Here is a 15,913-nt window from a genome sequence, read left to right as displayed (position 1 = left end):
GTTGTGACTAAGTAGGATAAAAGTTGTGAAGTTATTTAGTAAAGTGAAATGTCTTTAAATTGGACTTCACAGAATTCACAAAAAAATAGATTTTAGTCATCTACCAAGAATTCAGCTAATTAAAACATATACAGTTAACAATTGTATAAAATTGTATATTTTACTCAGTACTTAGGCTTATGTTATCATATTTAATCTTCTTAAAATGTCTAATTCAGCAGGTGATAAATTATCATTGTTATTAATATTATTGTTCTCCATTACACAGTGATGATTAAGACCTCTCAGGTAACAAGTGGAAGGAGATATTATCCAGTCTTCCAATTTTTTTCAATTTAACACTTTTTTTCAGTTTAATAACAATTTAATAATGTTAATAAAATACATGTAATACTCGTGAGACAATGATGATTCTAAAAGCTTAACCAAAGAGGTTTTTGTATAATCTAAATCTGCTAAAGAAAAGAGAGTATAAAAATGAGAAAACATACACCAGCAAGGAAACCATGACCAGAATTTATGCTTAGCTGTAAGACAGCAATATAATAAATATATGGAATATTTTGTGAATTCAATTTTATGGTCACCAAAGAATGGATGAAATAAAGAATCAGTGCTCTAAATACATAATAACAAAAGGAGATCTCATAAGCAGTAAGATTTGTTCAGGATGCCTCTCAGGGTTCTAGATGTTCAGATAGTGGAGAAGCCATGCCTATAATTTGGGCAGCAATAATTTAAATTGAAGCAAGCCAATATTCACTAACATAATTTGGTGGAAATTAATCTTTCAGAAGATTTAACTTCTTTATTTAAAGGTTGCCTTAAACGCTTTTTATAAGCATGAATCAAATAAATGACAAGATTCCTCTAATTGTAAGCATCCATTCAAACTATAATCTGGTTTCCTAGATAGATGTCAAAACTGTTGGGTTTATCTTCCAATTAATATTCCACTGTAAATTAACTATCACTTCGCATTCTCCTTAATGAATTTGTCACATCTTTCCCACTGCCCCAGACCACTCTTCATTCAATATTTGTTTCGTATGCAAAATATCTCAGACACTATTCCAGGCATTAGGAGTAAAATGTCTTAGAAGACAAAATCAAGTTTGGGTAAGTATCACAAACCACTCAACTACTGGGCAACTCAGAAATCTGAAGGTCATCCTTGATGAATTCCTCTTATCCTCCCTCTCACCAAGTCCAATCAGTCAAAAAACCTCACCAGTAACATGTTCTAAATGTCTCGTGAAAAACTCTACTTCTCTCCAGTCCCGCTTCTACTCCCTTTGTCTGGACATGTGTGAAATTTTGAGTAAAGACCACCTTGACTTCTGACACCAGTTTCATATTTAGCAGTTCCCAAGAGCACCTTGAGTTTCACTAATGAATTAGAAGGACCCATAAAACTTACCGAAAGTGGTTATACTCATGGTTACAGTTTAGCACAGTGAGAGGATAGAGATTAACATCAGCCAAGGGAAGAAGTGGACAGGGCAGAGTCCAGGAAGGCTCCATCATGCAGCTTCCAATTATCCCTCCTGGTGGGGTTGTGGACAGCAGTGTGTCATAATATGCACGGTGTGGACATCCAGGGAAGATCACCCAAGCCTTGAGGTCCAGTGTGCTTATTGGCCCCAGTCATGAAAACCTGGTTGGCTGCCACATGGCTGACCTTGCTCTGCAGAACCTTTGGAGGTTGAGCTGACAAAATGTGATGCAAAGCCACCACCCTAAGTCTCTCTGGGTATGAGCCAAGGCCCCCATGCAACAAACACCCCTATCAGGCATGACATTCCAGTGCTCAGAGCTTACCCTCCAGGAGCCAAGGGAAAATTCCAAACTTCACTTTGGGAGGGTCAGTTCTTTACCATAGCACCTTATTCCCTCGCTTGGAGTCATGTACTGTTCTCTCAACCAGTTTCCCTGACTCCAAGCTTGCCTCTCTCCAATCCATTCTTCATCCTTCTGACACAGAGCTATTCTAAAAAGAAAATGTTATTAGGTCACTCACCAGTTAAAGTTTGCTAAGGGATTCCTCATTATCCTTGAAATAAAGTTCAAACTGCTTAATGTGAATTAAAGGCTCTCAGGAAGAAAGAGATAAGCACAGAGTACTTGATTGAGACAGAGGAATTAAAAACCACTTTATATTGTATTAATATTTTAATAAGAAGAGTAGTATTTAGACAGTTCCAGAAGATTATCTCTGGAACTGTCTCCACAAAATATCTCACAAAAAACCATTTGTCTATCACAAAATACCATTATCTCCACAAAATACTGTGGTCAGGAAATCCAGCATGTAGGAAGGCTGGCATCAAATGAGAAAGGAATGAAGCAATGATGACAAAAATAAGGCCTTTGTATATGATGTTCTCTTTTGCCAGGACCAAACATGACTATGTGAAGCCACTTACCAGTATATCAAATGCACTGTCGGGGAAAAGGCAGAGTGATGTTGTACAAAAAAGATGGGCTTTGGAATCAAACAGTCCTTTCAGTGACAGCTGTGTCACATACTGTAAACTTGGGAAGCTCCCTGGACTTTTCTAAGCCTTGGGTTCAGATCCTTTAATGTTTATCTTATGGATTTGTTGTAAATATGTAATGAATTGTCATACTTTTCAAATGCTACATTATGTTTGCAACAGACCTAGGTCTTAAGGAAACAATAGTGAATGGGAGAGACACAATCCTAGTTTTCATGGAGCTTAAAAACCCCCTTGTCAAAGTACTGGACAGATAGTGGGTATTAAAAATATATTAATTTTGCTTATTCTCAGAGATCCTCCAAATAAAGTGTCCCCTCCAGTCTGGGGACCAAATCCTGTTCTTGACATGGGGGTGACCTGTGGGGTAATGGGGGGACAGCCTTTCTTGAGGATTCCAAAGGAAGCAGAAGTCTTTCAGATGCTTTGATTACAAGGAAGCTGCAATCTACAAGTGACATTTCAAATCACGTGGGCTCTGGTGCACTTTTGAATCCTCTCCAGAGCCAACAGGGGCTGGAGAAACAGTGTCCTCAGTGAATGGTCACTGATTCAGGCGATCTGATGTCTCTGCGGTCACATGGGCCACTAGGCTTCGTTCACCTTGAAGCAGAGTGACTTGAGCCTGTCTGAACTGTGAACACAGGTGATTCATACTTGACAGTAGCTATTCTTGGATTGAGTTACTGTGAGTGATCTTTTTCTACTTTTCTGCACTGTCCATTTTTTCCCTTAAATTTGAGTAAACGTTGCTTTAATATCAACAAGGATAGAATAGGCATCTTGGTTAAAAGCAAGTAAAGGTGATTATATTGATATACTAATTATGGTTTTAAGGAGGTAAGTCAGTAAGGTTTGTCAGTATCACTTATTTTTAGAAGTGACATTTGCGGCTGCATATTTGCTAGGAGATGAGGCCACCTGGCCCTGCCTTCGTGGCCACAACATGTAAGAACAGGAGCATAAGGCAGTGCTCTGGCAGAGGAAACAGAACAAGAAAGTGTGATGTTTAAAGAGAATGGACTTCAGAGTCCCAAACCTGGTAATCTCTGCTCTCCTCTAAGTCAGCTCCGTGAGCAAAGTTGCATTTCTATACCTCTCTGCCCTTGCATCCCTCTATCCTTCAAATGAGGACAATAATAGCTACCTTTCCACTTGTCATGAGGATTGAATAAGATGATGCGTACATATGTATGCCTTATACCGGACATAGAATAGATAGTTGATAAACTTGAAGGTAAATTTGTCGAAACGGAGTAAGGAGCGATACACAGTCTCCCTCTGCAGAGAGCAGGTGGGGATGGGCATGCAGGAAGGTTTCAGAGAACTTCCTCTCAGCTCAGTATCTGGAGGGGATGAGCACAGGACCAATGCTGATGCCCTGTGGACACGGCTGCTGGGACCACTGTGCAGAATAGCGTTCACATGGTTGGTTAAACATATTTGAAGGAAAGAAGAAAAGCAATCCAGATCTTGCTTAGGAACAACCTGGGAGAGCCTGGAAAGAACCTGTGCCTGGATGCTCTACAAAGCTACATGGTGATTGATTTTTGTATCTCTGTGAATGGACTTCAGCTTTGCACACAGATGGAAGGAAAGAGCCTTTTGTCAGACTGTTATGTCACTTGCATTCTAAATATCTCTCATGACTTGAATGCAACCAGAGCCTCCTCTTGTGCCCTTGTCCTTGGCACCTGAGTCACAGACACTATGGTGCAGAGTTTTAACCCTCCCGGGTCCTGTTGGTCTCGGTGCCCAGAGTCAGTCTGTGGCTTATTCAAGAGCATGTCTTTTCCCTTCTCATGCTTTCCCTTCATCTGCTACTTTTGTTGTCTCTATTTTGTGTTGTAAGGAAAATAGAATGGCTTTTGGAAGTGATGCTTTTTTAGGAGGTGTGCATAGTGTTTGATAACAGGAATAAAGGATCTGATGATAAACAAGTTAAATCATCTATAGGCATCTATTTCTTTGTTCTTTTGCTATTTTCTTCCTTCTTTATTTTTTGCTTATAAAACTCCAACTTTGGTAATGATTAAACATATTTTGCTTAAGGAGAATTTTCTATCTTAATTCAATGAACTTGTAAGTGCCTTCTACGAGCCAGCCATGGGTTAGTCATCCCACTAACCATCAGTTGGATAGATTCTCTCTCCTCAAATAAATTACAAGATAGGAAGGAAGTTGATATATTAGCTGCGATGCACTGTAAATGTGCTGTTATAGAGGTTATGTACCCAGTGCAATATTAGCACAAAAGAGGAAGGGATTTGTTCTATGTGTGCAAGTTGGGAAAGGTGCACGAGCAGGAGAATCCTGAGTTAAGTTTCAATGATGAGTAGTTGCCTCTGCCCAGATGAAAACTTATGGATCGGTGGACAGTCTGACCATGAAAGGGTAGTTCAGCATGACCTGTGTGTAGAACATGAGAGAAGACACAGAGAAATGAGGCTAAGAAGGTGCCAGATGGCAGCCCATGGAGGATCTTGAGTATCAGCTGAAATGATGTGGGTACCATTTGTAGGTAAAGGGGAGCCAGGTAAAGATTTTAGTTGGGTAGGACTGTGGTCACATTGCTGATGAAACAAAAAGCAAACATGTCATATGAGCACCATAGGTGTCTTCTTAAATTTAAACTCTCTTTTTTTTTTTTTTAACTAACATCAACTTACTATTTCAGGATCTCTGAGTTAGTCCACAAGACATAGGAGAAAGCAATAAAAATGGAACCCATTGTCTTGGCGCCTTACTTTCCAAATCTTGAGGGATCTGATATGGGAAGAGGGACAGGTTCCCAGGAACGTTTTTAGTTGGCACAAAGCCCATCACTGACCTTTGCGAACAGCCAGGAGGAAAATCACTTTGTTTCTTCCTGAGAACCCACCACTTCCTGTTCACAGCACAGGTATCATGAGTAATGGCCTCCCACCTGCGTCTGTGATGCAGCCAAGCCTCACAGTCTGCAGCCAGTTCCCTAGTTCCTGGTGGTATTTCCCACAACCTGGGTGGTGTCACCTTAACTTTGACTTGGTTCCCAGAGCCCAGAGACAGAAGAAGCTATGCAGCTTGTGGTTGGTGAAATCAGACCCACAACCAGACCTCCTCTGGGAACAGGTCACCAACCTGGAATTCCAGGTCCTCGACGTTTCCACAGCCTCACACGGCAAACATTCTCAGGGCGTGAAGTTCTGAGGGATTAATGACTGTTTAGAACAGTCGCAGTTACTGAGCCTGTATCTGCATGTCTCACTGCTCTGCCCTAGTCCAGGATGGCAGTGACCTCCACAGGCTTACTATTATGTCTAGAATGGCATCAACTTTCATCCAATTAACTTTTTCCTTTGTCTAATTAACTTTTAACCTAAATGTCATAAATGTACATTTTTCAATCAGTTATGAACTGTGAAAAACATTGCAGAATGACAATGTAGCCTCATTTAGTTTATCCCTCCATGTCACCTCCCCAGTTCTCGAACTCAGACTAATAAGAAAAAAGTTTAAAATGAGAGGACATTTTTCTTTGTTTTGATCTGTAAAGAGCCCAAGTTTCAAACATCCCTCTGATTTTTGTACCATTCATTTTCCTCTTCATCTGTCCATTTAGAAAAACCAAAACAATGATCTGTGTATAGGATGATATCAGAACTAGGTAACCTCAGTCTTTTTACCAGGTGCTAACCAAAATGGCAATAGTAGAAAGTGAAAATGATCTCCCAGTGGCAGTGACAACAATGCAGCTTCACATGAGAGCATGAAAATGTGAGGACTGATGAGCACTATGGACTTGGAGATGGGATTTCTTCATTTCTGGCTGTAGCACTAAGCCCCATCAGGGAACCATAATGGACCGAGCATCTATCATGCATCAGACACTTTGCACAGGGCTTTAAACATCTTGTCTAATCTAATTGTCATAACAATCTGCAGCATGAGCATTGCTATCCCTCTTTTAAAGAAGGGAAAGCAGAGGCTCAGAGAGTAAGGAACTTGCCCCGGATTGTATTTGGGTGAGCTAGGATTTGGACCTATAGCCATCTGGCCCCAAAAGTCATAATTTTCCACTTGACTGTTTTTTCCTGCAGCCTCAGAGATAGCACTCCACATTTCCAGGCAAAGACATTTGGTTCTGATGACTTAGGGAAGTCAGTCAGACTAAGGGAGTTAATTAAAACAACAGCAATGACAACTAAAGCAAATAAATAACCAAGAAAGGAAAATTTAGTTTAATACCTCAACTCCCCAAAGACTGTCACATTCCTTATTTAGCAGGGAGGTCAAGACACATGCAATATGACTTTTGGAGCTCTGAAACTCCCAATAGAATGGAGAAGACAGGTGTACATGTACATGACTCAATCCAATTCATTCAGTCATTTGCTCATTCATTCATTCATGTCATCACTTAGTTTTAAGCTAGGGGTTGTAGTAGGAACTGAAATAAAGGCATTGAGCAAGTCTGACCCCAGGCAGCTTACAGAGTAGTAGAGGGGATATATATTAAATAAATGTAAACCAGATGTCACCTGGGGTCACCAGTGCTCTTAAGATCCAGAGATTCTGCCCAATTTACTATCTCATATACTATGGAAATCCCTTCATTCTTCCCAATATCTTTGTAAATCCCTGGGATATATAATCCTAATTACCTTTGGTTTCTGTTTTTCATTTAGGTGCTTATTCTTTTACATGTCTTGAAAAGCAAACACAGACATATCATACAGGCTTGACTGTTTGCAGAATAGCAGTGCCTCTCACAGAACTGCCTTGGGGCTGCCCGACACAGCAAGCATACAGCCTTCCAATGATAACTGAAAAACTTGGGCTGAGTATTAGATTTCCCTGTAGTTGCAATATTCCTCTTCCTTTTCTGCCATCTCCAGCTTGCTTCTAGAGATTACCAGGACCTTTGCCCCTCTCTCTTCTTTCTTTGCTCTCCTAACTAGTGCCAAATTCCAGTTCATGGTTTATAAAAGCCCAATTTATCTAGCTTTTTCTTGTCCCTTCAATTCACATGCTTAGGGTCCTACCTGCTATTCCTAGGTACCTGATCAAAGTTTGTGAACAAAAAGCATACTTCATTAAACATATCTAGCTGAAGAAGTAATGCTATTTCTCACCCCAATGTGTAAAATGTTACAAAACTAATGATATACCTGATGGTGATAGAAAAGGAACAGGATGCTATAAGAGCTATAACAGGAGGAATCAGAATAGGCATGGTTCTACGGGGGGAGCACACAAAGAAACTAACTGAACTGGCTTAAAACAGTTTATTTCTCATTTGCCTCACAAGTCAATTGCTGGTCCACAAGGGGGCCACTCTTAGTAGCCACTCAGGCATCCAAGCTGATGGTGGCTCTACCTCAACCCATAAGCATAAAAGCTGGGATGAAAAAGAGCATAGCTAAGCACACACTGGTTCTTGAAGTCATTACTGATCACTACCATTGACCAACAGAATGCTCACCTTCTCTTGCCCAGGTCTTTAGTCAATGGGAAGGAAGTGTCCTCCACTCCAGAGGAGCAGCCGATTGCTATAAATAACAACACTATCTCCCGCAATTTCCATTTGGTCACAAATACTAATTTCACTCCCCTTTTTTGCCTGCAAATACACTCATACCTTCCCCAAAGGAAATAGTTCCTCTTGCTCTGGAAATCTATATACTGAAAAACAAAACAAAACAAAACAAACCTTCCCTCCCTACAACCAATACAACAACGATGGAAGAGGGGATGCACAGTTTCAATAAACACTCTGAAACCCCACTGACAGGCATCACTTCATCAAGATCCTGTTCTGCTCCTTGGTCCATTGATCAGATTGTTCCGTGGTCCCACTCTCCTTTTAATTATGCTATTTGGCCACATTTGAAGAGATCAATGGATAATACCTGTCTTTAGGACTCAGCAGATATCTTATGCTTCCTTCTTTGGAAATGTTGGAGACTTAAGCCTCCATTTAAATCTCAAGCATTATTCTGTTTTAGTTCAGACTAGTGGTTCTTTTGACAAAACAACTCTCTCAAAAATGATGTCAATCTCATACTTACTTTATTTTAATAGCCATGCCCAAAATTACATTTTAGACGTGGATTTCTTTTCCCTCTAGACTTAATTGCTTATACTTTAAGTTTAGCAGATTTCCATGGAATAAAACATGCTCATTCTCTCTACCTGAACCATTTTACCCAAGTGGAAGTAATTCAATAAAATTTTACATGGTTTAACAAATAGTAAAGTGATCCCCTGGATTTGGTCCTTTTCACATGGCTGAGTTTTCATCAACCTATTGAAGCTCAAAGTTGGGAGACTAAGAATCTGTCCCATCTGTCAATCCTTCAAGTTGTTGATTTATGGAGTTTTCACTTACTTTTATTCCTGCTTGTAAACTTGACAACTCTTTCTTAATCTCATCTCTTTCTCATGGATCTTCATCAGATACAACCATTACCAACAAACTCATGCCACCGAATCTGAATTCGCATTTACTTGGCTAAAGCTAGGTATGATCTTATTAAGAACATGTTTGTCTTCCAAGTTACCGTGGCTGGCAGTTTTACTAAGTGTTTCACTGTGACCTAACATAGATAGCCATCCTTACAAACCCCGTTAAGAGTTTCCTTACTGCTCACTGTTCAGCTCTGAAGCCAGAGCCACATGTTCCACTCATCATAGTAATCAGAGTCCCAGACTGCCAGGTATTACATCTTCAGCACATGCCTTCAAAAATCTCAGAGTGAAAGAAAGAGAGTGTGGTGAGTAAAGTGCCAGCCCTTAAAGCTTCCACTTGGAAGTGGCAACTGCCTGTTCCATTCACATTTCATTGGTCAAAGCAAGTCACATGACTAAGCCATGAGATATTTTTATGGGGTGATGAAGGGTAGCTCTCTCCCAGGGAGAAATGATAGATATTTTTTAACACAGAGGGGAAAAATACTAATAGGAAGAGTTAGGGAAGATCTTTTTATAGATATGATATTTAACCAGAAAAACAATTTGGTGTTAGCATTTTATGTAAAGGCTCAACATGTGTTACACACTGAGGACAAGAAACATGGACCAGTCTCAAAGAGAAAGCCAATGTGGAATGAAATTATGGGGGGATTGTTGGCAGGGGCCAGATAATGACGAAATGTCATAAGTGCTTTAATCAAAACATACAAAACTGCTATCGGGAGGGGGAGAAAATATTCAGATTTCAGGATTTTTGAAGTTTTCTAGGAGAAGTAGGACAATAGATACTGATTACAATTTTTCAGATGAAAATTTATTTGGGAACTTTTGGAGTAAGGACTGGCATCCTCTCAAGAGCAGCACGCCAAAAAGCCAAACCCAGCTGTCCCAGGGCATGAAAGGAGTGCCAGCAAAGTAATAACTAACTCAAGAAGCTTGACAGTGGGTGGAGTGACCCAACTGAGCCTCATGTCAACATATGGTAAGCATCACTAATGACTGGATTTGTTTTCCTCATCACAATTGTTTAGTATGATTTTTAATCCATACCAGCAGGTTTCAATCAACAGGAGTAGATTCACTTTAAATTCATAATCTCCAAACTCTTGATACTAAATCTCGGCAATACAATTAAGTTTTCCCAGTATTATATATCCATATCTTCTTGTTACTGAAATCTCTACCATCCTCCCACATGTATCTTCATATCACTGAATTTTTTTTAAAAAAATCAGGTTTATAAACCCTTATATTCCTACCATTAAATTAATGACCTGTCTATACATGCACCAAATTTTTCTTTCTGCCCAACAACTAAAAAGGAAGTCATGTTCATTCTCTTATCATAGACCAATCCTACCCATCCTCAAATTCCATCCTCACTCACTTTCCCAAGGACTTCATTTTTAAGTGGTTTCCTTCTCTCTCCCACCTCATTTACTTCTTTTTCCAATGCATCATTCCAATCGATAGACAGACATTGTCCTAGAATTTCCCATCTTTGACCTCATAACACTCCTTGGCTAACAGATTACTTTCCTACTCCCTTTATGGATTTCTTGAGATTTGTCTACAAAGCAGTCTCCATTTCCTGTACTCTCATCAATTTTTAAAACAATATTGGAGTTTCTTGCACCAATTACTCCTTACTTGTCAGTCCCCAGTGAATTCCATGCCTTCCTGATCATTCTTGTATGCCTCCTTTGCCAGATACTTTCATTCCACCAAACCTCTGCTTCTTGGAGCTTCTCCGTTCCGAGAACCATTTTCTCTTCTTTCCTTATATTTTCCTCTAAGATGACTACATCAACTCATATTTTCTTAATTGACATAAATATATGTTCACCAGTTATGTGTCCAAAATACATTTTGAATGTGGTCTCTGTTTTCCATACCAGTTCCTACCTTCAGTTCAGGTTCCCATAGCTTTCACTTGGATTATTGCAGCAGCCTCCCCAGAGGGTTCCTAATTTACTCTTCTCTAATTCATTCTCCAGACAGCAGTAAAAGTAATGTTTTTAAATTATAACCACCATGATGTTACCGTCCTGAAGGTTTCCTTACCCTTCTTAACCACTGCCCATCCCACCGTGGCTTACAGTGCAGGGCGTGACCTGGCCCCCGCCCATCTCATTAACCCCACTTCTTGCCACAATCCTATCTGGTCACCACTCGCCAGCTATAGTCGGTTATCTTTCTGAACCTCAAACACATTGAGTTGTATTTTAATTTCCTTCCTCTGGGCTTTTATTCTCTTATGTGCGACTTTAAGGATTTCTGTCTACTGTTCATTTATTTCCTTCTACCACTCATGGTTTGGCTCTCAGTTTAAATACAACTTCCTTGAAAAAGACTTCCCTGACCATCTCATCCAAAATAAGTTCCTGTTCATTATTTTTAAATCTTAGCTACTTTAAAAAATTCATGGTACTTAATGGAACTTGCCAATGCTTTTATCCAATTGACTGTTTTTTACTAAATTTGTTGCTGCACTGTTTTGTTCCTTTAGTCTCCTCACTAAGACATATACCCTAAAAGGTCGGAAGCCATGTGTCTTTTTTACCATTTTATCCTCAATGATGAGTACATGACCTGGAACAAAATAAATATTTGTTGAATAAATGGAACCTAAGAGCACGGTCGAAGTCTCAGGGTTGCTCTTGTTTCACCATCTGTGCCAATCAAATGAAACTGCTAGTGCAGTTATAAGACTTGAAATATATTGAATTTAGGTGCTACAAAAAGATGATGATTTCTCTTCCATTCCTCTTTGCCCCTACCCCCATCCTGGTTTTAGTGTTTATCTGAAAAACTGAAACAAATCATATAACAACAAAGCAGGTGCTTCGAATCAATAGCAGTTTCTACCAATTCTTGGTGATACTCAACATATTAAAGAAGACTTCTATTCAGCATGGCAGATGATGTTTCCCTCATCTCATTAAAATATGTTAAATAAAAATATATTAAAGTAGAATCTCTCAGCATATTATACTGAAGATAGAAATGGACAATACACCCAAGAAGAGGCAGTATTCTCCTACTGTACTTTCTATTGTGTGTGGGTACTGAGAAATATGTTCTTGGACTAACTAGCTGTGTGTTAAAGCAAGTCCAATGGCTCAAAGAATAGCAAGAAAAAACTGTTGGACACTCTTATATGGCCTGCCCCTTCTCAAGGATCCCGGGACTTCAGCTGACTGTGAAATGAGCCAAGATACAACCAAGAAAATAAAAATAAATGAATAAGAATAAACATAGACCTAACTCCTCTTACTCAGTAGAGGTACTGGCTGAGTAACCAGGGGTCACATGCTTGCTCAATGTGTACACAGCCTGGAACACAATAAATATTTGAAGTTTTTATTCCCCTTCACCTCCTTCCAATTCAGAGACTTACAGTTTACACGGTGGTAAAAGAAAAAAAAAAAAAGCATATAGAGCAGCCTTATATCTTGGGATATTGGCTGTCTAAGAAGATTTTGTTTTTTCATTTAAAAGTAAACAAACAAAACTAAGCAGTGGCAAGTAGAGTTCATGCAGTTATGCAGTTTGTGTTGACTTCTCCATAAAATTCGTCCCCAAAAGGAATTTCATACTGCTTCTAGCTCTCTACTATGGTCAGGGCTGACCAATTGGAAGATTCAAACTCAAGCTAGTTTTCCAACCCCTCTGTACAAGGGGGAAATGCAGGCACAGGGGATGCTGATGACCTGGGTGCATCACAAGGTCGGCCGTGCATCTGTATGGGTTCTCCTTGCTAAAGCATCCCGGAGAGGACTGGGAAGAGAAGGAAAGGGTGACACAGGGAGAAGCCACCCATGGGCAGCAGCCCCCTCAGTGCTGTAACTCGGGAGTCTGGAGGACCCTCCCTCAGGAGATGGCTGAGAGACACAGCCGCTGGCCCCCAGCTGAGCTCACCTTGCTCTTGAGACTGAGCAGGAAGCAGCTGAGTAAATGCTGACTTACCAACTCTGCCCTCTTCCTGTTTAGTCATCCAACAAGGAGGGAAAAAAAATGAAAATCTGGCAATGCTTTATTCTTTTTATTGAAGGCTTTTTAAATTGATAATGAAAAAGCTAGAATAAATGTTAAGCAAGTTTTATTATTCCATATACACCAACTAAGTTATTTTGAAAAATGATAGGTACTAATATTATGTGTTTAATTTATTCCAAAGGGGGTAGTTTACCTCTAAACACCATTTACCTCTAAAACACCTTAACTATTTTTAAATTATCTCATATGTGACCAAGTGAAGATTTCTAAAATGAATTTAAAATCTGTATTAAATCTTCTCAATGTGACTTTATCAAAATAAAAAACTGAAACAACTATTAATAAGTTTTAAATAAAAAGTTTTTACATGGGTCAGAATGTTCCCATGAATGAAAAAAGACAGGAACAAATATCGTCCAAACTATTTGAAACAAAAAAGAAAAACAGTGCACATATAATTCAAAGATCGTACTCAGATAATACCAATATATATATACATATATATACCAAATTATATTGAAATATAATTCAAAGATTATGTTTAGATTATACTTTAGATATCCCAAGAGAATAAACTGAAAAAAAAAACTATTACACTCAATAAATTAGTTAAGTAAAATAACCAGGTAAAAAAACAACTACAGAAAATTCAAAAATTTTCTTAGAAATTAGCCATAAGTTTTTAGAAAATATATATTTTTTAAATAATAACTTTGAGAATAAGAATAGAAATATGAAGTACCTAGCTATAACTTTTGCAGTGTTTATTTATAAAGTATATAAAAACTGGTAAACTAACAAAGCTACTTCAATGATCTGTAAAAGAAATGTGAATACACTGAGTGTAATTATTTGGAGGATGGGAAAATGGAATACTATAAACATTTAAAAAAAATAAACCTTTAAAAATTGTTCTATTATTAATTATGTGAGTAAAATAAGTCAAATCCAATCTTTAATGAAAAACTAACTATGAGGAGGTGATAAATCACTAGTTTTGGTCTTTGCCACCAAATGGAGAGCAGGGCAGAAAATGAGGAAAAGACTTATGATTAAAGAGGTAACTGGTGTGTGTAGGGTGGAGCTGGGGGTGGGCAGCCACAGTTCAAAATAAATATTAAAACATTCTTGAATTTACTTTTATTTTTAAACAGTTTTGTGTAATGTGTCTGTCATTTACAATTGAAAGTGGATAATAACTAATTAATATATGAAAATAAAGTCTGGTCTCTCTAACAGCAGAAACTTTTGCAGTGTTCCATACTGTCTAACATGATACGGTTATTGAGCACTTGAAATGTGCCTTGTGCAGCTGAGAAACTGAATTTTTAATTTTACTTAACTTTAGTTAATTTAAATTTAAATTATGTGGCTAGTGGCTACTGTTTTGGACAGTGCAGCTCTACCTTAACAAAAACAATAAAACACTGCTTTTGCATAACAAATTAGAAATATGTTTGAAAGCATGTTAATGGTGGGGAGCATGTACTGTAAAAAGAATTGTCACAATTTATCTGTTAGAGCCCGAACTGACCAAAACTGTCCTTAAAATAATTTGTCAACTTGTGTCAAGTTCCTAACTTTAGCCCAATAACTTCAGAAACTTCTAGGAATCTATCTACCAAACTAGTCAGAGATATTGATAATATTTGTGCATGAAAATTATTAATACTGTGGCATTTATAATTTTGTTTTTAATTTGAAATACATTTAAATGAGTAACCAATGGAAACATGGGTACTTGAAGAAGATTAACTCTTATACATGCATTTAAAGTTAAGTTTGGGGGAGTTATTCATTAAATTGTAAAATATTTACTATATAGCATATTTTATGAAAAGATACAATTACTTCCCCCATTTGGAATAAATTAAACATATAATATTAGTACCCATCAGTTTTTCAAAATAACTTAATCGGTGTATATAGAATAATAAAACTTGCTTAACATTTATTCTAGCTTTTTCATTATCCATTTAAAAAACCTTCAATAAAAAGAAATAAATTACAATAGCATTATGAATGAAAATAAGCTTTCAAATATTAATAACAACTTACAGTTCACAAAGTATTTTCATATTTTTTATTTCTTTTTATCTTTCTGTAGCCTATAAAGATAAAGGTCAGTGGAACTAATTTATTTGACCAAATCATACATTTTTTAAACAGTATAGCCCAAAAGAGACTTTAGCTGTTATATTTGTTGTTATTTAAACTAATGTTAAGTTTAGTAAGGTCTCAGAGGTGGTATGAGTCTTTCCTTTCCTCAGTTTGAATCTTCTGATAAGCTACAATCATCTGGTAAATAAACTCCTCAGAAAGGAATCACACTGTCAATTTGGAAAGTTTAATTCATTTTTGCAGCAGAAAAGATTCTCTCTAGTTTCATGTCTTTGGAGAGATGTTCAATTAATCCACACAGGCCATGCTTTGTGAATGTTTTCTAGCCCGTCACCACACAACTTCTCTAAGATAAAACGATTAAATAAAGATCCAGACATAGAGATTGTCTCATGCAAACTGCACTCATGCTTATTAGGTGGATAGTTTTTTCATAATTCAGCCAGAAAATTTAACACTCTCTTTCATGCAATTAAATAGAAACTAGATTAATCACCTGAATCACATTAATCTCTGAGAGGTGGGCAACATATATTTAGGAAGAGATTTACCCATATTAGTTTACCATGGGAACAAGCTTACTAGTAAATAAAAACTTAGGACTCTTATGGTACCTTACTAAAATAACCCAAGATATTTGAAGAAAATTGTCTCAGGAGTTTCCCCAAATAGTAACACTGTCTTCTTTTGATGTTAAGTCCAATTTCCAGATGGAAATTTGTTTAAAGGCTCAACTTATTCTGTCATTGACTGTTAAGATTAGGGGAGATGATGAAGAGCAGATGGCCTAACCTTGCCACATCACAAATGAGAACACAGGTAGAACAATGAGGTGACTGCCC

This window comes from Delphinus delphis, chromosome 12 (genome assembly GCF_949987515.2).
Source record: "Delphinus delphis chromosome 12, mDelDel1.2, whole genome shotgun sequence".
Lineage (NCBI taxonomy): Eukaryota > Metazoa > Chordata > Mammalia > Artiodactyla > Delphinidae > Delphinus > Delphinus delphis.
This window is presented reverse-complemented; position numbering follows the sequence as displayed.